This window comes from Nuphar pumila, chromosome 6 (assembly GCF_984573655.1).
Source record: "Nuphar pumila chromosome 6, dmNupPumi1.hap1.1, whole genome shotgun sequence".
NCBI lineage: Eukaryota > Viridiplantae > Streptophyta > Magnoliopsida > Nymphaeales > Nymphaeaceae > Nuphar > Nuphar pumila.
In genome coordinates, this window is record NC_143254.1 from 109,847,368 (window position 1) to 109,873,858 (window position 26,491).

The 26,491-nt window shown below is 36.8% G+C and overlaps 1 pseudogene across 1 annotated transcript in view; it reads left to right on the forward strand.

Annotated features, from left to right (window-relative positions):
• Positions 1 to 26,491, forward strand: part of LOC149835674 (myosin-1-like) — a 68,408-nt pseudogene that overhangs the window by 17,306 nt on the left and 24,611 nt on the right. Inside the window, exons 6-10 of the transcript XR_016432641.1 lie at positions 4,784 to 4,949; positions 5,149 to 5,212; positions 5,420 to 5,533; positions 21,266 to 21,369; positions 21,484 to 21,622. The product of XR_016432641.1 is annotated as a myosin-1-like (transcript). The remainder of the gene's footprint in view (positions 1 to 4,783; positions 4,950 to 5,148; positions 5,213 to 5,419; positions 5,534 to 21,265; positions 21,370 to 21,483; positions 21,623 to 26,491) is intronic.

The following is a 26,491-nucleotide window of genomic DNA, read 5'->3' on the forward strand; positions in this document are numbered from 1 at the left end:
ATAACCGATAAATATGCATTTTGTAGCTTGAGCAGCTAATTTATCACGGTCAGGGCCAAGTTTGTGCACAAAACAAACACATCCAAATATTTTTGGTGATAAAGGAAAAAGTGGAGCATTAGGTTTGAGGATATGTAATGGAATTTGATCACCCACAGAAGACGAAGGCATGCGGTTGATCAGATAGCAAGCAGTGGTAATCGCATCACCCCAGTATAACGCAGGAACATTAGATTGAATCATAATGGTCCTGGCAACATCAAGGAGGTGCCGATGTTTTCGCTCAGCCACCCCATTTTGTTGAGATGAATAGGCACAAGAAGTTTGTGGTTGGATGCCATGATCTTGGTAAAATTGTAACAGACCTTTTGATTTAAACGCGAGAGCATTATCAGTGCGAACAATCTTGACAATAGATTCAAACTGAGTTTTTATTTCAAGAATTAGGGATTTGATAAGACTTGGAACTTCAGATCGTTCTTTTATTAAAAAAACCCATGATAACTTAGAGAAATCATCAACAATAACAAGATAATAACGACACTGAGTCCTAGCAGGAATCTTACTAGGACCCCATACATCTGCATGAAGAAGTTCAAACAATTTATTACTAGACTGACTCTGACTAGAAGGGAACGAACTTCGATGATGCTTGCCCAACTGACATGCTTCACACTGAAATGATGTGGTGGAAGGAATCTGAGGAAAGACCGACCGAAGTTTTGACAATGAAGGATGACCAAGACGACGATGCCACTGAACAGGACTGAGTGAATGTTCCACTGCAGCATTAACAGAACCCATTGGATGATGTAGGTAGTAAATTCCATTTTCTTCATAGCCTCCACCAATCTTCTTCCCCGTCAGCAAATCCTGAAAATGACAACCCATTTGATCAAAAATCACTCTACAGTTTTTTTCTTTTATAAGGCAACTAACAGAGAGTAAACTTTGAGGAAAGTTTGGGGCATGAAGAACATTATTCAACTGTAATGAGGAGGATATAGAAATATTTCTCTGACCAGCAACCGGGGAGGAGCTCCCATCGGCTAAGGAGACTCTAAGCTGAGCCTTAACATCCTTAAGATCTGAAAAAACATGTGAATTTCCACACAAATGTCTGGAAGCACCAGAGTCAATAACCCACTTACTATCAGTCGGATGAAGATGATTTCCGGTTGAATATGCAACACCAGCTACAGGAGGTCGAAGAGCTATCAGCTCATCATATTCTGCACGACTAAGGGTGATACTACTTTCATTTTCAGCGATATTCTCTTGTACATTTGTTGCCTCGAGAGTAGTCACATTTGCTTTAGGAGTATATGACTTTGATGAAGAAGATGTTGGCCGACCATGCTTATCCCAACAACGATCTTCTAAATGTCCAGATTTTCCACAGAATGTACATTGAAGCTTTCCTCTGCCTCCCATACCACGTCCACGTCCTCTGATATTCTGAATATTTCCACGCCCATAACTAGATGGGACAACAAGAGCAGATGACTGAGTTAAGGCTGAGACTGTGGCAGAGAGATCGCAAGTCTACTCAGACGATTATAAGCATCAGCAAGAGTGGGAACATCTGATCCAGTCAACATTTGAACTTTTGCAACAGAAAAATCTGAAGAAAGCCCTGTAAGAAAACGAGCAACCATGGTTTGTTCTTGATGATCCTTTTGCTTCGAGCAACAAAGAGGCCTGTGAGCATTAAGTCTTTCAAACGCAGCTTTGACAGAAGCATAATACTGGGCCAAGGTCTGATTTCCCTGTTGTAAATTATATATTTCTTGTTCGACTTGCAGGATACGACTCACATTCGTTTCTTGTGAGTATGTATCACGAAGATTGTCCCACATCAGTTTTGCTGAATTATAGTAGATCAATCCATCTGCAATATGGGGTTCAACACTATTCATGATCCATGACATAACTATGTCATTATCTTCATCCCAAGCAACATATTTTCCCAACTTTTCAGTGGGTTCGCCTTCCAACAAAATGTGTTTTCGACGATGTCCAGATACCGACATCATAAAAGTTCTGGACCACCTGGCATAGTTGGTTTCATTCAACCTAACAGAAGAGCCATACGCGAAGGGGTTGGCAAACGCCTTATACTCCCCAATCTGTTCCATTTTCGAATCATATTTCGAACTTTCAGCCATACTGTTCTCTAGAACAACAAGTATTTAAGTAGAGTTTTCCACCACTATAAGGAAGCAGCCCTGCTGTTTCCACAAAACAGTCCACAACCAGCAGGTAATCACTCCTGCTGCTTCCACGACAAATGTATAGCTGAAACTAATACAGCACGAAACACAACTCACCCCAGCAGAGAGTTAAGACCATTGCTGCACCCAAACACACCACGACCAACAATACTATTCAGTTGCAAAGCATACGAATACGACAACTGCTGTTTCCAAAACATATAGAGCTTAACTGACAATCAGTCTTCAAACAATTAAATAGATCAATCATATCTCGATGACACGCAGCAAAAAAAAATCAGAATCACGGTAGTCACGCAATCAGCACAGAAAAATATGACACTCTCGGCTGGCACGCAATATCACAAACACTTGCTGCGTGGCAGGAACAGCCCGGAACAGCCAACAACTCTCGGCTGCGATACAGCAGCACAGAAGCCTGCTGCGTTACCCAAATAGCAGCATGTCAATCACAGCATGCACGCATCAGCAGGAACTCATCATGCTCCAGAAAATCACGCCAGGCGATAAAAAATCCAAAAAAAAACAGATAAAATCTGTTTACAGCTCCAGGAGATCACGACAGATCTGGGTAAACCCAGATCTGTTATCAGATCTTCCCACTAGTGCAACAGCAAACCTGATATAAATTTTTTTTTTTCGCAGTCTGAATTTTTTTTTCGTTGCTGACGATCAGTCCTCTTCGAAATCACGCTCCCGAGATCGCAAGCTCTGATACCATGTAGACAGGGGCAGCCACCTGTGTAGAGAGAGAGAGAGAGAGAGAGAGAGAGAGAGAGAGAGAGAGAGAGAGAGAGAGAGAGAGACGGCTGCACAGAAAACTCAATGACATAAACTTGATTAGGGCTTCTCTCTATATTAAATAGAGAGAGACAAAAAAGAGAAATTACATCTAAATCCTTATAAGAGTAAAATTTCAAAAAGACTCTAATATAAGAGTACTTAACATAAAACCACCTATTACTTAACATAAAACCACCTATTCTCAACAATCCCAAAACAATTGGGGTCAGCGATATGAACCAATATGAGAATTAAGAACATCAAATAATTAAAGTAAATTGAAATGTAATGTAATTGATGACATTTTAAAAGAAAAAGAATTCAAGTGAATATGAAATAAGTAAATAAGATCATAAAAGAAAATAGATAAAATTAATGACACAATGTTGACTGTGAGAAACTGGTTTGACCGTGCCTATGAAGTGTCATGTTGTGTCCATGACTCCATATTGTACCGTGTCAATACAGTTTACACTCGCTAAGTGAAGTGTCCATGTGACATAGTTCACAACATAAGGAGGGTGTGTCTGATGTTGTGGTAAAAAACTCGCATGACTTTTTTTTTATCCATTTCGAGTGGGTCCCTTGCACATATCAAACACATTGAGGAGTAAATCTCCTCAAAATTGGGAGAAAAAGTCGGAAGGGAGGGGGGGAGGTCCGATTTTTTCTCCCTAGAGAATTTCCCCCGCAATTTTTTTGCCATGCATTGAAATGTGCCCTGAATGTTTAAAACTGGTGTCAACTAAGAAGGAAATGCAAAAGGATATGGATGTCATGTCTTTATAATTAAATAGGATAAACGATTTATTGCTTGTGGATGTTACAAGATATGGATCTTTCTCATGTGTCATGGAGTAACTGATTTTTAAGTACTTTAGTTGGATATATTGTTAATATGTATGTATAGAATAAAGTTAATGGTTAGATCATGTACCTTTCTAAAATGATAAAGAATATGTAGAAGACGGAAAAAGAGCTGTTAACAATGAAATCATGTTTACATGCATACAATCATTAATGGTTAGTGTCTTGACACAGTTTCACCATGCATTTGGGAGGGGGGACAACTTTTTAGGGAGAACTTAAATTACCGAGGCATAGATTCCACATGAGCAATGAGATGCTTCGAATTCTCCCAACAGGGTGCTTCTGTCTGATCTAATGGTGGTCGTCTTTTAAACTGTGTTTGGGAGGTATCATTGGAAGGATTTAGACTTTGGAAAACTGATGGGTGTAAAAATCCCAGATCCTGCAAGTATACCCTCCCTGTTGAGATTTGTGGAATCACTCTCTAATTGTCTGAAGACTTCCAAGATTCTCAACTAGCTCCCCAACTCCCCAATACTCTTCCCAAGTCCCTTGTGATAAACAGCTGCATCTCAAGGATCTTGGCTCAAGTTAGTCTCAAACGCACCAAGTTATTCTCAAACATACAATCCCCACCAGAATGCCATCCCTCAAATAGCACCTTATGTAACTGCATTGCATAGAAATATGTTGCTTACAATCTGATTATTCGCTTGTTAAAATTCAAGCTTAACCATTCGTAAAAGGCATTTGAACATTGTTGCTTTGAACTAGTTCTCAGATCCAGAAATTGTGTGCGACAGCATATCTTTTATTTGATGAATTCTTGTATGTACTATGTGTGGATGATACCTGCGAATACCTTTTCCTTTGATTGGACAGCAGAGTTTGATTTTTTAACATAATTCCTTTGTATATACTTGAAACTGATATTCACTTCATCGGTTCATCCCCAGTGGTGAAAGTGGAGCTGGGAAAACTGAAACTGCGAAAATAGCCATGCAATATTTGGCTGCTCTTGGAGGTGGCAGTGGAATAGAGTATGAGATTCTGCAGACTAATCCAATACTGGAAGCATTTGGCAATGCAAAAACCTTGAGAAATGATAATTCTAGTCGTTTTGTAAGTGTCCACTGCTGAAAGATTTGCAGCTTCTAGTGTCAAATAATTAACCACTATTTTATTTTTGATGATTTTTTTTTTTAAATTAGTTTGAACTTAATTGTGATTGTGATTTATGTGGTTCCTTTCTTTTGTTTGGAACTTTGGGTAAGAATCTCGTCATTTTTTCTATTAAGCCACTTTTTCTGCTCTTTTGCAGGGCAAGCTTATCGACATTCATTTTAGTACCACTGGAAAAATTTTGGGTGCCAATATTCAAACATGTAAGATCACCATCATCATTGAACTGGAATTTTCCACACTATTGTGTCTAGGATCTTATTATCAGCAGCATTCTTGAACGGAAACTTACTCTTCTCTATGTTTTGCATTTATTGGTTTCCTTGCTGTAAACGGACAGTTCTACTGGAAAAGGTACATCAACTTGCCTCTAGATGCAAAACCTTTTATTTTTAGGTTTCTTTCTAAAGTTGATTTTTTTTAATTTTTTAATACACAGTCAAGAGTAGTTCAGTGTGCAGAAGGAGAACGGTCATATCATATCTTTTATCAGCTTTGTGCTGGAGCATCTCCTGCTCTTAGAGGTTTGTTTTTTAAATACAACTTTCTATATGTGACTATATTTTGGTTTTAAATCTGCAAACAATTTATGTCTCTTATTGTTAGATAAAAATACAACTTGATAAATGCCTAACTTGGGAGGATTGCCTTTTGATTAGTTTTGTTGATCAAGGTTACAGATACGTGGCAATCAAAGTTTTACTCTGATATTGAAAAACATTCAACAGAAATTTGATTGATTTTGTTGAATTATTTTGAAAAATATGTGAGTATTAATGTGTAATATCATTTTATTTCATGACAGTAGGAATGGATATCTACTGCTCTTTGCCAATGCTTGGAGCCCAATCTCGTGGTTTATGCTTCTAATGCACGAGGCTTCTATCCCATGGTTGATGTTTTCAACAACCTCATTGATGGTTTATGTGGAGGCCATATGATTGTTTCTGATTCAAGGACTGTTTCAACATATTTGATGAAATGATCTTATCCTAGTAGCATCTTTTCTGGTCCTACCTATCATTGTACTCATGGTTCGAAAGAACACAGACTCGGGACTTGACGAGGGCATGTTAACCATGTGAATCAGGTGAACTATCACTCGGCTGATTCAGTCTGTGACTTGGCCAATTGGCCAAGTTGAGTTTCTGGGTCCATTCAATGGGTTGACCTAAGTGGATGATCCAGGTAGACTTGGTCAGGTCAAGAGTCCTGCCAGGTTCTAAACCTTAGCTGCACTAGGTGCAAAAAAAAAATCATTTGGTTTTTCAGCATGCAATTTGTGAGAGCCTGTGATAGCAACATCAGCATTCAGCCAATGTAGAATTAGATCCAGATGACCTTTTGCATGACCCAGCAGCCTGCATGCTGTGCTTGAAGCCATCATGATCATTTACCATACGAATGATGCAAAATGCTAGATTTTAACTTAATGCAACTGGGGCTGCAGGTGTTGGGAGGGGATTTTGTTGGACCATAGAGAACTCATCCTTTGGATACCCATAATCTTGTAGTGCTCTTTGCTAGGTGAACCAGTTGTTGCCATGATAGTGGGGATGCAAAGAGAACCAAGAATGAGATATTGAAGGATAATCAAATCAGAGATGATTTAGGGATTCCTAATGTCTTAAAAAAAAGAACGAAATTTCTATCTTATTACATTTAGGAGTAATCAATCGTCTCCTCATAGGACCTCCAGAAGTCCTAATCTAACCAAGTTATATCTAAACCAACATATTAGGGCTGTCCATTGGCTTAAACAAAAGAGGAAACCTTAAGCAACAACAAAGTAAACATGTAACGACCCCAACTCGTTCTCCTTGAAAATGCAATTTTTTTTTAAATCATTGCAGAAACATTCTCAGAGACCCGGGGCCTTTACAGTTCCACTCCTCATTGGATAACCAACCAACCACAAGGGATCTTACATTTATTATCCATACCATAGCAAACCAAAATTTTATTAATTAAGTAAGAAATAGTAGTCTCGAGACAATTACATAAAAAGAATCATAGTGCATGAACAATTAAATCTAAAGAAAAAGTAAAGAAAAACATAGCCACACTGTCCATCTGGGAAGCTGTCTAATAAACGTGTAGCACTCACAGCTCTCTAAGAAGTGAGTCACTTCACTGATTTCCTGCGGCTGCGAAAAACTATAGAAGTAGGATGTTAGAAATTTGAGTAATTCTGCGTACGAATCCCTCTAATGAACCAAATAAGCATAAAGAATACAAATAAGATTTCATGCAATAATTTAGAGGTATGCAATTATGACAAATTCGTAATTCGATTAAGCATTCATGCATTAAAGATAATTATTAAGCATGAGAAAATATTTAATAAATAACAGGAATCACAACTTAAGCAATAAAATCATTTAACATGCATTAGGGATCAACATTATGCATTCACCAACATTTAACAGTTAAGGGAACAGATAAACCTGCATGATCTAATGCATAGCAGGAATATGCATGACTTCAGTGCAACACATGAATAAATTATTATCTCTTATTAGAAATTTTTTTATATGTATGTCCCTATTAAATACACACAATTTAAGTTTCTATTTTTAATTACCGTTGCCCGCGGATACACCAAACGGGTAAAATTCCCGAAGTCAAGTTAAGTTCGCAGAGTAGCTTAACACACAATTTGTATTTTATTACTAGGTTCCAAACTTAGCTCTCGACCGAAACAGCCTTCGGAACATTAAACTACTCATCTAATGTCGATGACACAAGGGACCACCCATTTACAAGTGTCACTTTCTTGATATATCAAAACAACAACTGTGTTTATATACCACCCCTAGGCAAAGTGACAGATTCTCCCTAAAACTGTGGTCAGGTGAAAGAACCTCAATATCGGGTTCAGGAGTAATCAAATAATGCACACAGAGTTTTTGTATTCTCGTGGTTCCCTAAAACCGCAACTCCAAGAGTCCCGTACTCCTGACAAGACATCTTAGATAGTACATTACACTATTTTTTTATTTTATTAGATATATTTTTATGCAATTTCTTTAATTTGCAATTCAGCATACAAACAAAGGCAACAACTCGCATATTCTCCTGCGAGAACCATCACGAAACTTCCGCCCATGGAAACACATAGAACAATGCAATGCAATAAAATTAATGTGATTTTTGCGATGCATTTAACAGTAAATAAAGAAGGAGCAACCCAGAGCTCGGGGCCCACCCGACCCATGATGATTCATTTCGATCATCGATGCACCATATGCAAAAATCACAACGATATGCAATATATACAATGATGTTAACGTGTTTCCAAATACACAATCATACCAATTTGATAATGTGCATGAGTCACCATAATTATATGCATGTGTTCACCATCCCTGTGCAAGTGTTTAAGTGTGGTCATTTTTGCATATGCTTTTGTGCAAATCATATACTTAGGACAAGTGCACGCTTTTATTAAATGCACATCATTGAATTCACTGCATGTCATTTAATGCACACGTTCGTTCATGAGTCAAACATGTGAGTACTCATGCATTTATTACATGCAACAACATATCATTTCAAATATGCACATGTACACGAAGACAATCGTACATTAACACTTGAATTAAACATGGCATACTTCCGTCAAACGAGAATAAACTTCATGCTTAGCACGCATGAGACCAATGTTTTGTCATAAGCAATCTAATGCAAATAACAAATCTGAAAAGTATATAACAAAATCGAACACATTCATTTTATGTGAGCACATACACCCGAAACAATCTTGAAATACCATAATGCTAAGGCATGTCATATAAAGTTAATAAATGTGAATGAAAACATCCCATTATTAACATATATTAAAATCAAGATACCTACATTTAATAACATATGAGATTTAACATGCATTTTGGGTTCGAATTCCAGATTTAAACATTCATAAAGTGTTAAGAGGGCATATATATATATATATATATTTGGCTCATCACCCAGCTGACTGGGTCGGCTGGGTTTGGTCTCATTCTTCCCAGCTGGGCCTGGCAGGACCCTGCTAGCCCAGGCTGCCCAAAACAGCCCAGCCGAGTTCACACTGGCTGGGTCCGGCGGGACATGCATGCCTACCTAGGCAAGGGTGTAAGAGCAAGGACTATAGCAATTAAACAAAATAGAAAACCAAAAGATGGATGTTTTTGGTTTTACTGATAAAGAAAAGGAATAAGCTTTCGATGCAGTTGATCCTTGAGTCCTGTTGATTCAGAGCAATATGCACTTCCAAGTACATATTGATAGGGCATATTAGGTCAAGTTGAATAATGACATAGAGATAATAAGCACACTCTAGAAAATGATATCAAAATAATTGGTTTCAGACCAATATGTGTTCGGTTATGTGAGACAGGGATGGAAGAACAAGTTATAGAAGAACCTGTCTTTAAGTTTCAAGAATCTATGGAGATTCATAAAATTGTATCTAGAAGGCAAAAGGTGAAAAATTCCAGGGCAAATTGACTTAAATCAATGACTAGTTTTCATGCTCGGGAAAGATTAGACAACAGTCCACATGCGACACTAATGATAGATGTTCAGCTAGCATTTTTTTTATCCGAAAAGAAAAGAAAGAAAGCAAGATACACCTTTAACCATTAAAAACCTTCCAAATTAGAAACAAGTGATACATTTTCCATTTATAACTAATACTTACAACTCCTACACATGGCTTTTCATAATCACTACACACGCCCAGCTGGGCCTGTGAGCACCCTGCCAAAGGCCTGGCAGCCTCGGTTGGGCTGCCAGCCAGCCCAGACCCAAAAGAGAAATTGCATTGTTTTTTCATTACCCCTCAAAATCCAGGAGTACAGAAATAAAACCTAGTACAAATCATGAACACCATTAGAGATACTCCATTGAACAAACTTTAATAAAGATCACATGTTCATAGGTGTCTAAAAGATCCCTAACCTGGATCATCCATGAAGATCAATATCATCAACAAAGTAGACCCATAACAACTATTTTTTTTCCATAAAATAAATTCTGTTTTTGCTCAGAACTAGGCATGTACAGAAATTTTAACTTAAAACAAGTGAAAAGAACCATCAATGCCCCCATGGAAGAGGATCCATGAATCCTCTTCCATGTATGCAAGGGTATCCATCCATATTTTTGCATATGATATGAATTTCCAGCAAAATATTGCATGGAAATCTCACCCCTATCCAATACCCCCACTCGATTCAAGAGAGGAGACCCATACCTTGTGTTTGAACCAGAGAGAATCAAAGAAAACGACTATGAAGAGGGGTTGATGGCTGGAGAAGAAGGCTTCTCCTTCTTCCTTCTTCCTCTCCTTCCCTTTCTTTCTTCTCTCTCTCTCTCTCTCTCCTCTTTCCCTCTTTCTTTCTTTCCCTTCTTTTTTTTTCTTTTATAAAGTAAGGGAGAGGGGGTGACATGTTCCCCCTTCTCCAGCCCTTTTAGAAAGGGCTAGAGAGAGAGGGTTTCCAAAAATTTTGAAACTCTCTCTTGTTACCAAAAATTTTCCAACTCCTTTTGTTGACTTTTTTTTAACTTTCCAATTCATTTAAAACTCTCTCTTAAGTAAGAATAAAGACTCTTTGAAGGAGTCTTACTTAGCCCTAAAACAAAATTCAGAATTAACATTAATTAATTAATTAATTATTAAATATTAATTAATTAAAAATTATTTTAAGTCTTTCAAAATTAGCCAAATTAACCCAGAAGGCTCCCTAACCTTATTAAACCCCAAATTAAAGCTTTATATTCAATTTAAAGCTGGAAAAATTGTGGGGCTTGGATTTGGATCCGGATCCAAAAATCCAATACCCAAAACGAAAATGGATCATGATCTGGATTAAATCCAGTTTTAAGTAGGTCTTAAATAAGATCCAAATCCATAATAATTCGGATCATATGCCTTTGATCCCATCCGATCCAACTTCAGATCTAGTTCGACAAACTGCTCAATTTTTAGAAAAACGTGATTTTTGGGCCAATGAAAACTTAAATTCAGGAAAGTAAAATATTGTTGTGCTCAGAATTTTGAGACGCATCCAACGACATATTACACGAATATCAAAATTCGAATTTTGTCTGAAAATAACCCGAATTTCGCTTGAATTTAAAGGTCGAAAATAAAACTCTTTATCTCGCTTCGATTGGCTCGTTACGACCTTGTCGATGGAACCTGGGACAAGCTCAGATTCAAAGACGTCAGTTTAAAAATCGAGCCTTAAACGATTTTTCTCTCAGACTTGGCCAAATTTTCAAAAATCTCATAAAATGACTAAGTACCAAAATACGTGGTATTACATCTCTACCCTCCTTAAAAGAATTTCGTCCTCGAAATTAGAACGTACCGAATAAGTGTGGGTATACATCTGAAACATGAAAAGTTATTAGAATTCTATTCCAGAGTTACCGGAAACGCCTATAGAATAGGGGAAGCGCGCTTCCCCAGGACGCGTTTCGGAAGCGCGAAACGCAGCGCTTCCAAAACGCGAGGGGAAGCGCAGGTTCAATTGAGGAAGTGCGTCCCCCTTTAAAGGGAAGCGCGTACCTCTTTAAAGGGGTACGCGTACCCCTTTAAAGGGGGACGCTATTATGGAAAGGTCGAGTTTCCCTTAAATTTTTTTTTTTACACATGAATATATTTTTTACTGAGGTTAAAATGGGTATTTTATAAAACCCGTGAAAAATAAAATCAAAAGGGGCTTAGGGTTTTGTTTTTTCACGCGTTCCGACTCCTCTCTCTCTCTCTCTCTCTCTCGAGTTTTCGGCGAGCTCCGAGTTCCGGCGACCTCAAAAAATTCTGGTGGCCTCCACCGACTTCCGAAGATGAAGATGTTCACCTTCAGGTACGCTATCCCCCTCTCTCACGCTCTGTCACTCTCTCTATCTCTCTGTCGTGCGAGCTCCCCTCCAGTCAGCAACACCAGTGGGATCCAATAGGGTAGTTTTGGGGAAAGTGATCAAGGGTTTTTTCTTTCTCGGTGTAGATCTATCGCAGGGTTTTTTTTTCAGGGTGTATATCAAGGTTTTTTTTTGTTCCTGTAGATCAAGGGTTTGTTTGTAGTTTTTTTAGTTTCTGATTCATTATCGCTGCCGTTTTTTTTATTCATTCTGCATGAAGCAGTGGGTTGTTTTTTATTGTCTCCATGATACTAGTCTATTGATAGCGTAAGCAATGTAATATTAACTTCTTATCTAAACAGATGGTATGCATTCGTCACAAAACTTTTCTGATATAGCTGGATTGTTAATTTGCATTGGCCATTATGTGCTGTAGCTTCTTATTTAACTCTTCAGTTGTTTATGATATGATGGTGATAGTGTATGTGGAAGTTCATTTTATACTTCATCAGTTGGCAAAGAAAATCAGTGCACCGGATGGGGTGGAAGTATCATTAGAGATAACATGATATTGTTGATGGTTTTAATGATCTTAACTATTCTACACTGATGAATAATTTTTTTGCTAATTGGTGTATAACGGGTATAATATGCAATATTATTGTTTTATTGGAGAGCATTTGAGTGTGTTGTTCCCACATTTTAAAAGCTATTTCTTCAGTCCGATGTACAGTGAGAGGCTGAGAGCTGCTGGAGGATGTGAGCTGGTACAAATAGTAAATGAACATTATCATGAAGAAGATAACCGTAATGATTTAGAACCTCAGTTCTAAGTCTATTGTCTTAGAGATCAATGTTTGCCAAGGCTGGTAGCACTTTAATGTTCTCCATTTGTGCAAAATTAAGTTGATGGGTACTTGGAGAATTTCCCAATGAGTCGGGTATTGAACTTTAGTGGAGTCCTGAAAGAAAACTGGATTTATATGTTCTTGATCTGATTTAGCAGTTCAATCAAACTATTCTCTCTCTCTATATTCTCAGTTATTTATGTTGCTTGTTTCTTATTAGAACTTGAAGTGCCTGTTTGAGTATTTAGTTCAGTGATAGTCAGATTGCACGTAATTTCCCCCCCTTTTTTAGCTTAGTCTTTTGTTTACATCCCCATGCTTTGTGTTCTTCACTCTCCATTATTTACTGTTAATAATAGCTTTTTTTAAGTGTTTTAGGTTGATTCTGATACTTTTATGATTCAGATATATTTGCATGTTCTTTGCTTCATTAATGACCATCTCAAGCTATGATCACGATAATTCTGATGACGATGACGATTCTTTATACAATTTGGAGCATGAATCATCTAGTGGTGTTGGGAAGGGCAAGAAGAGGTCTTCTGCTTGTCCATATCAGTTTGAGGACCGAAACGAAAATTGTTTTGATGAGGAAGATGAAGAAGAATATGACTTGGATGACTACTATTCTGAAGATGACCAAGATGATGAACCACCTAGCATGCATAAAACAACAGTGCTATGGCGCCATGTATTGAAACAAAAGAAGAGTGGGCAAGGAAAGCAAGGTGGAACCCAAGTTTTTATGTGCAGGCACTGCAAAAATATTTATCATGGGTCATATACTCGAGTTTTTGCACATCTCATGGGATCTCCAAAGGGACAAAGTGTTGGGATTGCCTTTTGCCCTGAAGTTGCAAAAAATGCAGAATTGGCAAAAAAATTTAAGAGGCAAGTTCGTCGAGTGGAGGTTTTCATCAAGTGCATTTGAGTTGAGGAGATCAAGAATTGATACTCCGAAGAAGCCTATTAGTATGACTACATCATCTAGTGGAAGCCGAAAAACAGTTGATATTCGTGATACCTTTAAAAAGGTAGAAAGAGATGATGTAGATCACAAAATTATCAGATTTTTGTGTGCAAATGGCATACCTTTCAATGTGCTTCGATCACCATATTGGGAAGAGATGATATCTGCAGTTAGTAAAGTGCCCGGATATAAACCCCCATCATATGAAAAAGCGCGAACAACGTTGCTTGACAGTGAGAAAGAGTGTGTTCACAGGGAGTTAAATGAATTTCGAGAAAAGTTTGAGGAGTTTGGAGTTTCCATTGTCTCAGACGGTTGGACAAATATCAATAACAAACACTTGATAAATATACTTGCCTCAAACTGTTTTGGCTCGATGTTCTTATATGCAAGCGATTTTTCTAATGTGCAACAGTCAGATGCAAACATTGCCGAGTTTTTGAAGACGGGATTTAAACTTGTGGGGGCTTCTAATGTAGTGCAAGTGATTACAGACAATGCAGCAAATTGCAAGTTAGCAGGTGAAGAATTAAAACAAACGTACAAGTATATTTTTTGGTCACCTTGTGTTGTGCACACACTTAATTTGATCTTCAAGGATTTGGCACATGAGTTTCATTGGTTGGGAGAAACATATTTGCAGAGTAAAGAAATTGTGAAGTATATCACAAATCATTCAAAAGCACTAGCAATCTTTAGAAGCAATGAAAAATTAGAATTAATAAAGATTGCAAAAACAAGGTTTGCTTCACATTATACTACTTTGAAACGCTTGCTTGATGTGAGGGAGAGCTTAAGGCTCACAGTAATTTCAGATAGATGGAGTGATTAGAAGCAATCATGCACGGATGAAATTATGAAAAAGGGCTGTTACAACAGAAACAACTGTTCTTGATGAAGAATATTGGGATTCTGTACGTTTAGCATTATTGATTACAAAACCCATCTATAAGATGATTAAATTTTGTGATCAGGAAGGCCCTATAATTGGTGAAGTGTATGAAGGCATGGACAACATGTTGGGGGAAATCAAAGACAATCTAAAAGGACAACCAGATTTATATGAAAAGATTCATAAGATTGTCTCAAATAGATGAGACAGAATGAATGTGCCTCTCCATAGTCTAGCCCACATGCTTACTCCAAAATATTACGAGTCGGAGTATCTCAAAATCCCAACAGCAGGAGGGGTCAAACGAGTTTCTCCTGGTAAAAATTTAATTCTATCTATTTAATAAAGTTTAAAGTTAAATGATTTAATTATTTTATTATTTCATTTGCATTTCTCTTGTTATAGTTACTAAACATTTTTTTTTTGCAGAAAAGGATAATGATATCTTAGACGGTGCAATGCTTGCGCTTGAAGTCATATCTTCTGGAAATGAAGAGTTATCTACACTTTATAGGTCACAACTTGTGGCTTTTGCATCAAGAAGTGGAAGATTTAGCCGAAATGCAGCACGAATAGATGCACTGAATCCTACAATGTCAGTGCTTAATTGATGGCGTTTTTATGGTGGTGATACACCGGAGCTGAGCATTAGCCATTAAGGTTTTATCTCAACCTATTAGCACATCTTCTGCAGAAAGAGTGTGGAGCACCTATAGTTACATTCACAATGTTAAAAGAAATAGGCTCAATGAAGATCGTGCTGATACCTTAGTGTATATTCATTCCAATCTTCGATTGATTGACAGGTATAATTAAACTGTGTTGTACTTTTGTTTTGGTATTTTTTTTCTCTTTTTTTATCATTGATTGTTTATTAGCATTCATATTTTATATTCTTGTTATAAAAGGTGTAACAATCGCTATAAAGAAGGGCCTAGTCGAAAATGGGATATCAATCCAGAACTTCCTATTGTAGAAGAAAATACGTTGAGATTAGAGGATATGCGATGGAGAGATTTGGATGATAGTGCACAACAATCAAGCACTATTTCCAAATCCAAACATAAAGATGCACAACCAAGAGCTCCATTACCTCCAATAATTATACGTACAAATGAAGTTCAAGAGGATACAAATCAATCCATCAGAGCTAGTAGAACTGCAGATATACAAGAGCGACCATCAGTTCCTCATGGTCGGATTGATCGTTTCTTTAGCCGGAGACCTAGGCAAGGTATGTTGATATTGTGTTTTTTATATTTTAAATTATGGTTTTTGAACATTTTAACTTTTTAACGTATTCATTATAGGAAATGAAGGAAGGAGCAGAAGACATGGTCGTGGAGGACAAGATGCACGTGATGATGTAGAAAGTTCGCGATCTATTGCTGACTTGAAGGGGAAGAGAAAGATGACAGATTAATGAACTCTTGAATTATTATTTTTTTTTTTATGATGTTAGTTGGAGTTGTCCAACTTAAAAACTTTTATGTTACTTTTTTGTCATGGTCTTATAATATTTTTTTGGTATACTTTTATTTTGAATCTTGCATGATGAAGTGAAGTAGTGGATTATGTTAATTTTAAGGTTAGACTTAGAGTTTAGAACATTGTAGCTTATAATTTACAATTTAGAAATTTATAGCTTCTTAGGTCGCTTCCGGTTCGCTTCCTATGTCGCTTCCGAGACGCTTCCCGATTCGCTCCTAAGTGGTCCCACGCTTCCCGCTTCCTAAATTTTTGAAAGTGCCTCGCTTCCCGCTTCTGCTTCCCGTATCGCTTCCCGCTCCCGCTTCCTCGACTGGCAACTCTGTTCTATTCCCACAATAATCAATACAATCACATCAAAGTTCCTAATTTACAGTAAAAAAGGAATTAAATTAAACTATGCATGCAATCTAGCATAAGAAATTCATATGCTTTAATAAAGGTATCAAATAGCCTTACCAGTGAAGAAGACTCCTCTGGTGCACGAGGCACGACTTGCTGACGCTTGAGGACAGGGCTCTCTTACTAAAATTAAAAACTTTAATGCTAAAAGGATGATAAAAGTATACGATATTATGGTGACTCTGATTCCAAACCTGTAACGACCCCAACTCGTACCCCTACATTTGTCTGAGGCTGATAAAATAACTGGGTGGTTAGGTCACACTACCATATCTGAGGGGTCTCGTGTTTGAATCCCACTGGGGTTTTCCCTCAGCTTGCCTATAAAAGAAAAAAGGAGCATTTGTTGGGGGCTCCTCCACCTGAGGGCAGGGTGGAACTAAGGGAAAGAAGTCGATTTCAAAGTAATGGCTGATGGCCGCTTAGTCATACTGGATACTAGAGTCTATGCTGCTTATGGCCTGCTAGGACCTGTCAATGGGATTTATCTCAATACTGGGAGAAAGACACGGGGAAAGAGTACCTAAGAATCCCTAAATTCTTCATATCAGATTCTTATTTGAGGTTGCCTCTTTAATGTTTTGTTTCTAATGTATGGTCTACCACTACTATTATGTCATCTGCCCAAATGATTGGCCCCACAATGCCCTTCATTGACAAATATTGTGTGACTAGCAACTTTGATGGTATCGAGTCTTAGCATTGCATCCTTCTTTTAAATCTAGAAATTTGCTGCCAAGCTGGTTTTGACTGTAAGCATAGTGTCAAATGTTCAAACAGCAAGATAACAACAGCCAAAAAGTACATTTTTAAAATAAAAAAAATATTTGCAAGGAGAAATTAGTTGAGGTTCGTAGGAAGGGTGATAGGATTTTACTTATTAAATTAATATTAGGTACAGATATTATTAATATTATTAGTGTTTATGCACCTCAAGTAGGTTTAGATGATTCCATTAAGCATCAATTTTGGAAAGATTTAGATGGAGTAGTACAAGGGATATCTTATGCAGAAAAGTTTTTCATTGGCGTTGACCTTAATGGACATGTAGGCATTAGTAGGGATGGATTTGAGAGTATCCATGGAGGCTATAGTATAGGAGAAAGAAACGAAAGTGGAGAAAGGATTTTAGATTTTGGTTTGTCCTATGATATGATCTTAGCAAACACTTGGTTTAGGAAGAGGGAGTCTCACCTAGTAACATTTAAAAGTGGGGTTAATACGAGTCAGATAGATTTTTTCCTACTTAGAAAGAGATATAGGGGTTGTTGCATCGATTGTAAGGTTATACCGGGAGAAAGTGTAGCTACACAACATAGAGTCTTAATTTTAGATCTTAGAATTAGACAATGCCGCAAAAGGGATAGACATAGGATAAATCCTAGAATTAAGTGGTGGGCACTGAAAGGAGCTAAACAAGGAATGTTTGTAGAGCAGGTAGTTAAGGAAGCTGATTGGTTTCTCGAGGAGGATTCAGAATCAATGTGGAATAAGATAGCGGGTGGCATGAGAAAGGTGGCTAAGGAGGTATTGGGTGAGTCTAAAGGCGGTGCACCGCTAGGTAAGGATACATCATGGTGGAACGAGGATGTCAAATTAGCTATTAAGGTTAAAAGAGAGTGTTATAGAAATCTAAGTAAGAGTCGTAATAATGAGAATTTAGAGAAGTATATGATAGCAAAGAAGGAAGCTAAAAAAATAGTTCGAAACGCGAGGGATAAGGTATATAAGGAGGTTTATGACAAGTTGGATACCAAAGAGGGCGAGAAGGATATTTATAGGCTTGCAAAGATGAGAGATAGGAAATCGAGGGATCTGGGTATGGTTAGATGTATTAAAGATGAAACACAAAGGTTTTAGTCAAAGATGAGGAGATTAAGGAGAGATGGAAATATTATTTTGATAAGCTATTTAATGGAAGTCATGCTCAGGATCTTGGAGATTTCTCCATTCCTTTTCATGAGATGAATCGTGACTTCATGCGCAAGATTTAAAAGAAAGAAATTGCAGAGGCTTTGAAGAAAATGAAATCAAGAAGGGCAGTTGGCCCAGATGGTATACCTATCGAGGCTTGGAAATGCTTGGGAGAGAAAGATTTAGAATGGTTGACAAATATTTTTAACAAGATTTGACGGACAAATAAGATGCCTAATGAGTGGAGGAAGAGTACTTTGGTGCCTCTATATAAGAATAAGGGTGATATACAAGATTACACAAACTATCGTGGTATAAAACTCATGAGTCATACTATGAAACTTTGGGAGAGGGTGATTGAGTCTAGGTTGAGGAAGGTTGTCATGATATCGAAAAATCAATTTGGTTTTATGCCTGAAAGATTAACTATGGAAGCTATACATCTTCTTAGACAACTTATTGAGAGAAATAGAGAGATGAACAAAGATTTGCATATGGTTTTTATTGATTTGGAGAAGGCATACGATAGAGTACCTAGGGACGTTCTCTGGTGGACAATGATGAAGAAAGGTGTTTCTCTCAAGTACATTAGTATAATTAAAGATATGTATGAAGGAGTAGTAACCAATGTCCCCACTTATAAAGGGGTGACAACCAATTTTCCTATAACGGTTGGGTTACATCAAGGATCTGCTTTAAGCCCTTTCCTATTTGCTATAGTGATGGATGAACATACAAGATCAATTCAAGAAAATGTGTCGTGGTGTATGTTGTTTGCTGATGATATTGTTTTGATTGATGAGTCTAGAGTCGGGGTTAATGCTAAGTTAGAATTATGGAAACAGACATTGGAAGCCAGAGGTTTTAAGTTGAGTAAGAGTAAGACAAAATATATGGAATGTCGATTTAGTAAGCAACGAAGTAGTGATGGGAGTGTAGTGAAGCTTGGTGAGCAAGAAATACCGGTGGATGATTGTTTCAAATATTTGGGATCTATCATTCAGAAGTATGAAGAAATTGATGGAGATGTAAATCATAGGATAAAGGTTGGGTGGATGAAATGGAAAAGTGCAACTTGAGTGTTGTGCGATCGTAGAATGCCATTGCGGTTGAAGGGAAAGTTTTATAGGACGACTATTAGGCCCGCTTTACTATATGGTACGGAATGTTGGGCTGCCAAGAGACATCATATTCAAAAAATGAGTGTAGCTGAGATACGGATGCTTAGATGGATGTGTGGAAATACAATAAAAGATAAGATTCAGAACGAGGAGATACGTAAGAAGGTAGGCATTGCACCCATTGAAAATAAGATGAGAGAGAATCGTTTACGGTGGTTTGGACATATTCGGCGAAGGCCTAATGATGCTCCGGTTAGAAGGATGGAGAAATGGGAAAATATATTAGTTAAAAGAGGTCGGGGTAGGCCTAGGAAGACTTGGATGGAGATGATAGGAAAGGATATGAATGCTTTGAACCTCACCGAGGACATGGCATTGGATAGAAATGATTGGAGGAGAAGGATTCATGTGAAAGACCCAGAATGATTTTCTTTTTTGGTTCATATCGCCGACCCCAATTGTTTTGGGATGAAGGCGTAGTTGTTGTTGTATATTTGCAAGGAGAAATGAAAATAAAAAATATGTAGAAATGAATTCACTCATTTTTCTTGTAAAACTGCTTATACAAACAAAAATATCATGATATTTTTATTTTTGTGAAAAAGCACGATGTTGGAGTTCAAAACATCAACATAATATGTTGCATTTTTTTGTAATGCTTTCATTATATCACTGATATTTGTCACACTGATGGCAAGGTTGGTTCTTTCACAGTGTTTCCCCTTATCAGAAGCCCTTAAATCTCCTTGTTTAAGAAAGTTTTGTTCCCTTGGTTCATCTTTGAGTAAGTCTTATCCCCTTGGTTCATCTTTGAGTTGGTTGACCTCATTTATTATGACAGTTTGTTCCATCTTACAAGTTGCATTTCTTGAAGGTTTTATTTGGAAATATTCATACCTTGTTTAATGATTATCAATATCTGATTATTATTTTAATTGAACTTCATGATTTGCATTATTATCAACATGCAAATTCCTTTAGGTAGGCATGAAACCTTGGTGTATTGTTATCAGTTATACCTACGCGAACTAATACAGTAATTTTATGTGATGGATCGGAGAGATCATTCTCTTTTATTTCCCATCACCTTCTATTGTGCTGAGATTAGGATGGCAGATTACTCAGCAGATGGATCTGTGAATCGTGTGCCTTCTGAATCAGTTTATTGGTAATTGATTGGAGATGGTTGGAGTTCTGAATTTCTGGAAGGAATCCATTTGTAGATGCTTCAAAGCTTTCTGCATTTCAATGTTGCTCTTTGTGGAAAATCTTGGTTGATCCTACATGCAGAAAAGTAATTTATAGTTTCTGGTTTTAGCTTATGTCACATAGATGCTGGTGCGGGGGTTGTTGGAGTGTGTATATATATATATATAATTTTTAACAGTTAACAATAACACTAATGAAATAAAAACAATCATCATATCATCAATTCATCATGCATAAATTCAGCAGAGCCAAACCCAGAAGGGCTGGGTTCGGTTATGCTGAACCCAGGTTTGGGTTCAGGTTCAGGTTCTAGTTTGCTTGATGTCCATAGTTCATTCCTGCCTATAACTAATAACCCTCTTCTAAATCTTAGTATGCATAATGTTCTTTTGTTCCATTTGACTGAATGAAAGACTGTGTTCTTCCTAAGGTTCTCAATTTGCTAAAGCAAACTAATCCTTGATGCCTTAATGTTTTTTTTTCATTTTTCTCTAAAATAGCAAAATGTTCCATGTGATTTGTGCTTCCACTGCCTAGTTAATCCTTTCACCTTATTGAAACAGAGGAACTGAATTTAAGAAATACTAGTGAATATAATTATCTTAAGCAGAGCAAATGCTTCACAATTGATGGGGTTGATGATTCTGAGAGGTTTCGTCAAGTAAAGGTAAATTTTTGTTATGGCTTTTAAACATCTATACATGTCAAAGATGTTCATTATTAATATAAATTCCATACATTGGTTAGACCTGAAAAATGATCTCATCAAATGTATTAACAGGATGCACTGGATGTTGTCCATATAAGCAAAGAGGATCAACACAATGCATTTGCTATGGTTGCTGCAATTTTATGGCTTGGTAACATTTCTTTTAGAGTGGTTGATAATGAAAATCATGTTGAAGTTGTTGAAGATGAAGGTAAAGAGATTGTTCAATGTCATTTTATGTTGTTTTAGTGCTAAAGAACTTTTCTCTTTTTATGTTTGATCAATGGTATCTGGAAGTATTTTATCCTCTTCCAGAGTCTTGTTTAACTAGTTTTTGCTATCCCACATGTCAAGTTCGTTAACAGATTTGATGTTCTGCAAAATATTTTGTCCGATCTTGTTTTGATCTGTTTGCATTAGTTAAAAGTAGTTTAAGAGGAAACTTTATTATCTTGCAACCCCAGGAAAATTATAAATTTGAGTTTTTCATTCTCCTACCTCTTAATACATTAAAATTCAACAACATATTGTTCATTTTAAGATTGGAAATTTGTGCAATAACAATTCAGATTTCTTTTCTTATTCATGTCTATGTTGGTGATCCCTAGGAGCTTCGTGGTTCTATCTCTGAATTATGCAATCTGAAGTGAATTAGTGGTTTCTACAAAGGTTGCTAGACTAGGAAGCGGAAGCAGAAAACAATATGGAAAGTGGAGGCGAGAAGCGATGCATTTAAAAAAAACAATATAAGAATTGAATGAGAATCAAAATGGAACACAAATAAAAACTAAAATAAAAGTGACTATTCTCAAATTTCATGTTTTTTTAGTGTAAGAAATAATTTTTCAACAAAAACTAAAAATGATGACTGCCAATTTAGAGAAACAGAGAAAGCACATGGAAGTGTGTGAGAATCATGAGAGAAAACACATAAAAACATGGACAGTAGATTGAGAGAACATATAAGAATAATAGATCAAGCATGTGAAAAGCATAGGAGAAGCCTGGGAGAATCGAGATTCTCATCAAGTTTCGGAAGCGAGGAGTATCATGCTTCCAAAGCAAGCTTCCAGGAAGCGGGCTTTCCACCTATCTAAGAAGCTTCCAGTAACTCTGGTTCCTATACTGGGCTATGGGCATCCTCTATGATGATTTCTTATTTGCTTATACCTAACAAATGCAGCACTCCTTGGCATTGTAAGCATAGTCATGCTTGTCGTAGATGTATTTTCGGCCTAGATATTACCGGTATTTCTTTCATAGAGATACTATTATTGCCATATGATATGGCATCTCTTACATCCATATCCAAGTGAAGTATAATTTATTCTTTTAGGGCTATTATAAGATCAATGTTAGTAACATGGGTATTTCAAAATTGTCAGATTTATGTATATGTACACCAACATTATATACCATATAGTATGTATTTCTACATTCTTTTGTTCAAGTTTCAACAAGTGATTCAATTTCTGGCCTCATGTAGGCATACACACATATGCGAAAATCTGTAAACACACTCACATTTGCATACAGATCATGTACTTGTTATTGTTTTCTTCAAGTTTCAATGAGTATTTCTATTTGCGGCCTGACACATTTGTGCAAAGTCTTTCTCTCTTTTTTTTTAAGGGTGAACATATGCATATTCTTGTATACACTCACAAGCATATACCCACAGATTTGTTGTGTTACTGCTTAATGTTGCATGCTCTATTGGATCCATACTAGAGTGAACACTACTTGACACTCATGATTTTCATAGTTTATTTCTTCAATATTCATTTAATCAAACTCAAATAAGCCTAGTGCATGCAGCGTTGATTTGTTGTGAAAGTGGCTCCATGTTTGTGTCATAGGGTGGGGCCAACAGAAACGGCATAGACACCCATGCATTTCCATAGACACTCCCCATTTTCCTTGCGACAAATGCACCCTGAGTCCTTGTTGTAGATCGTTATTTATGTAAGATTGGTGTAATATGAGTCAGAGTTAGGTGACATGACATAGATGGCAATTTGTAATTAGTGTATACATGGATTAGAAGTTCTTGAGTGCTTTGAGTTTGATGCCACATATTGTGGCATAATTTTAATAAATGTAAAAGTTGTAATATGCCCTAATAAGGGTTGTTTTGCACAAGAGGTCACCTATGTGACATAGGTGCAGGTGCGGATATGAGTGCAGGGTGCGGGTGAAAAGAGAGCATATACACACATGTATTTTTCTATGAATGTATTTGTTCATGTATGTATTTATGTGTATAACATAGATAAAACTGGATTTGGTTAGGTTAACAGAGTTCAGTTTCGGGCAGAAATGGACTCCAATATGGTTGACCGCAGCTGACAACACAGAAGCTGTGTCCAAGTGGTGCACTTGTGCTGACATGGGTGCATTTTCGTTTTAGAAGTGTCCATGTTACATAGGAGATCACTAGGAGCCATATTTCTTCTCCTTAAAGGCTCCTGCTACTTTTTTTCTTCTACTTCCATACCCAAATTTGGTTACTCTTTTTAAGAATTTTATTTTCAAATGAATAAAGCTTTGAGTAACTGATTTCATCATAACATTTACCAACATTTACTGAGAAACTTCTTTTTGGGAGGATTAAGCCTCTTAGCCATGTAGAACCATGAGGGTTGAAGGCATAAACCTTGAGTCTCAAAATCCTGCTCAGAACATTGGCCTGTGAGATGGTAGGATCTGTTACCACAAAATGAAAGAGGTGCATGTTTGAGATATATACCCAGATCTAGAAGACTAGCAGTGATGAGAGGACTTTTGAAACAATGGGAGCTACTTAGAGCATATACCTAAATGAACTGGATGGAAACAATAGGATCTACTAACATGAAATGGGAGGTGCATCCACAATCACTGTTGTCAAAATCGATGTTTATCAAGAACTGTGTTTTGACTGGTAGGGTTGCTCAATGTTGTAAGTATTGCACCGTATTGTACGCTACACCTTCAACGCACTTTAAAAAGGGGACAAACTTTTTTTTTATGTTTTGGGTTTTAAAGACCTCTTGAAGGCCAACTTCCTCATTTGTGTAAAGGCCATTAAAGGAGGTATCCACGCTGTAATGAAACAAGATGTACACAATCACAATGCCAACGAAGGGCTACACAAGTGCACAAATATAATATGGTCTCTCATGGACCGATAACAATCTCATAAAAGAGATACAAAATCACGAATTCCACAAGAGCACATTGGCACAAATTCCACAAGAGCACAATGTAGAAAAACAAATTTTGTATATAGCCAATATGCTTAGAAAAGCATGTATTACATAGAGGGGTGAGGCTCTATTTATAGAGCCTCACATACATTTGAAAAGGAGGCAGTCCAACAGTCAGTTTGACTGACATAAAAACACAAAATAAAAAAACAAAAAAAATACTCTACAATCCCTATTGGATTATATTATATTATATTACATGCTATTAAATGACCAAAATACCCATGATATATGTATATTGTATAAATATACGTATATCAGTTAGGTATAAAAATATATACACTATATTTTAACACTCCCTCTCAAACTTATGGTGAGATCACCGAAAGTTTGATGACAAGATACAAAAATCTTGGTAGAAGAAGAGCTTTGGTGAAGAAGTCTACAATCTGAAACTCAGACTGAACATATGGTAAAGTAATCGTCTCCTTTAAGTATTCTTCTCGAACATAGTGACAATCTATATTAATATATTTCATTCGTTCATGAAATGTGTGTTTGTTGGCTATGTATATTGCACTTTTGTTATCACATCATAATTTTGTCTGAAACATCAACACTCATATCTGAAGGTAATGATCTCATCCATACTCTATATTCAACTTTCGTGGAAGATAAAGACACTTTCTGTTGTTTTTTGTATCTCCAAGAAATGAGGAAATCACTTATAAACACACAAAAACCTGTAGTTGAGTGACGGTTATTAGGATCTCCTCCCCAGTCAGAATCAGTAAAAGCAATAAGATTTAAAGATGATGAGAATAAAAATAGCCATTTAGATATAGTTTTCTTGATGTATCAAACTATTCTTAACACGCCCCGCATGTAAAATGATGTAGGCGCATGTTGAAACTGACTTGCAGTATGTACTACATGCGCAATGATATCATATATATGATCCGATAATAGATAAGTACATTAATGATCTGATAAGTTGCCTATAAGGAGTGTTAAATTATGTATATATAAATATATATATATATATATACATATACTTATATATATATATATACATTCGTATATATATAAGTATATATACGTATATATGTATATATACATAATATAGCCTTTTTTATTTTGTATAAACCAAAAACCCGATAGGGGTGTTTTGGTAATTCCAAATGTACCTTTTCCCCTTTTTCCTTTTTCTTTTTTATTTTTGTCTTTTACTTTTTGGAATCATAAAGGGGCCCCACCCATCTAGTCGTTGGGGCCCCAACAGTCATATTTATGACCGTTGGGGCTCCCAACGACTAGAAGGGAGCCCCCTTTATGGTTCCCCTTTAGTGCTTCCCTCCTCTATAAAAAGAGGAGGTTCCCCCTTGTAAATGTATGGGTTTTTACACCCTTCTCTTTCTTTCTTCAATAACATCCAACTTATGACTTTAAGTCATTTTCTATGTTTGTGAGTTTTGTGTGTGCACATTGGGTGTTTGTGTTCTTGGTTCTAGTAGTCACACTTAAAGAGTGACTTTTTGCTCTATTGGTGCTTCCGCCTCTTTTCATTACAAGGAGTTGGATCATCTAATAAAACTCTGTCTTCAGCTCTCATTTTAGCATTTATCACTTGAGGAGTATCAACATATTTTGTGTCTGTGATTCCTGAACGCGCAACGATATCAGCTGCAAACTTTATTTGAGATAAAATGTATTCTCTTGGCGAGTATGCTACTTCAATTCCTAAAAAATATCTCAAAAAACTAAGGCCAGTCATATTAAATGATTTTTTAAGCATATCTTAATTTCTTCAATTTCCTTCTGATCATTCCCAGTAATAATCATATCATCAACGTAAAAGCAGAATGATATGCAAGGTACCTGTAGATCTTACA